The sequence below is a fragment of the Amphimedon queenslandica genome, unplaced genomic scaffold (genome assembly GCF_000090795.2).
Source record: "Amphimedon queenslandica unplaced genomic scaffold, v1.1 AMPQUscaffold_12743, whole genome shotgun sequence".
NCBI classification, from domain to species: domain Eukaryota; kingdom Metazoa; phylum Porifera; class Demospongiae; order Haplosclerida; family Niphatidae; genus Amphimedon; species Amphimedon queenslandica.
Window position 1 is genome coordinate 1 of NW_003547021.1, and position 1,926 is coordinate 1,926.

The following is a 1,926-nucleotide window of genomic DNA, read 5'->3' on the forward strand; positions in this document are numbered from 1 at the left end:
TATGAACCTAGGAGAAAGACAAAAAAGAAAGCTTCTTCTATATCGCTCTCTCTCTCTTGCTCGCCCGCTTGTTTGCTCCCTCCCTCTCTCTTCATTATTACTTTTATTTATTGAAACACAGATAGTCCATTGATCCAAGCCACAGAACTAGACAGTGTTGTCTTACCAGCTCCACTGAGACCCTAAAATAGGTAGAGTCAATAAGGGGTAGGGTCTGTAGTAGACCACACCTACCTGTTGCAGTTTGAAGATCCTGTCGATACAAAGGACATGATCAAGGACTTCGTAAAAGGGAACAAGAAGAACGTCTAGCTCTTCCTCATAGAAAACCTTTAATCTGGCCTGTACATAATCACGTAATTCTTCCTGATCTACTGGTAGATAATCCTATAGAGAATGAAAGGTGAATATATACATGTACATGTATATATTAAAATGTACAAATGTACATATAGACCTAACCAAATTTCAGAACAATTTATAGCGTATAGCAATATATTTATGGCTCAAAATTTTAGTAAATTTTCCAAAAAATAAGAATTTTGAAGACTTAAATTTTTTTTACAAATTTTCTACTTTTTAGTCATACATGTATTTAATTAGTTTTTATGAATTAGCTCCATGATTAGAAATGTTGGGCAAAAGTTTTTTGCTCTATGGCAGGCCATACAAAGTGATGTTACTACTGCTTTTACAAATAATTAAGTCAAAATATAATTCACAATACCTGCAGTAGGCACAGCACCAAACAGGTACAAGTAATGAAGTTGACAAACAAAATAGAATAAAATGCACGCATCTCCATATAATGTGTGTGTGTGTAGTTTCAGTGCTTGTAACTTGTAATCTACATCAGTTTGTTGATATCAGTACATGACACACTATACACTAATACCCACCATACACTAACTATATACTATGATAACTACTTGTAGCTTAAGGCTGGTTTACAATATTAGGATAGGCTTGACGTTATGTTGACCCTAGAATAGAATCTGGTTCTATTCTAGCAGAAAGCATGCATCAAAAGGTCAAACTGCCCATGGTTTTGATTGAAAATTGAGGGTATACTGGTCTAACATCATACTGCAAATCCACACCTTTACATATACATGTAGCTCATGTGTAGTGCATGTATAGTTTATCTTGGTGAGCTAAGTTTGTCAACTTGCACCTGTCCTATGCTATACATGTACTAATTTATTTAATTGTTTAAATTCCAGTTCCTATTATACCCACACGTACAGTCTAGTAAAATGTCAAAGATGTTCATCTTTATGTTGTTGTTGCTGTGTTTAACAGCTACCATTGATGAAGGACAAGGATCTCATTGTATGGCTGATTGTACTGGATATAAACATGAATCATCACTGTATATAAGAGTATGCTGTATCATTAGTAACTTAGGACAGACTATTCGTATGAGAGAAGGAAGAGTGAAGACTATCATGGTATGTCCTGATGTAAGGCCACAAGCTTGTCCACCAGGTAAATAAAGTATACTGCAAAAATTATTTCAAAACTAAAATTAGTTCTTACAGACTGTAAAGATTGGTATAACAATGGCAGCACTACTAGTGGCCTATATAACATTAATCCTGATGGAGGGACTCCTTTTACAGTTAGTTACAAATAATATGCTTCAAAATAATTATACACTATTGGGTCACAGGTATACTGTGATATGGAGACTGATGGTGGTGGATGGACTGTATTTCAGAGGAGACAAGATGGATCTGTTGATTTCTATAGGAACTGGACTGACTATGAGAATGGATTTGGTGGCCTTACTGGTGAGTTTTGGTTAGGATTGAGCAAGATTAATCATCTTACTAAAGAAGGATCAAACACACTAAGAGTGGACCTGGGAGACTTTGAGGGGAACACAGTTTATGCTAACTACTCTACATTCAGTGTTGGTAACAG

General features: G+C 35.5%; 1 protein-coding gene across 2 annotated transcripts in view; it reads right to left on the reverse strand.

Moving 5' to 3' along the window:
* Positions 1-288: 288 nt before the first annotated feature.
* Positions 289-1,926, reverse strand: part of LOC109586927 (cytoplasmic dynein 1 heavy chain 1-like) — a 6,456-nt gene continuing 4,818 nt past the window's right edge. For both annotated transcript variants that reach the window (XM_020003145.1, XM_020003144.1), the window contains one exon: positions 289-387. The gene's annotated coding sequence lies outside the window, so the exon portion shown is untranslated. The remainder of the gene's footprint in view (positions 388-1,926) is intronic.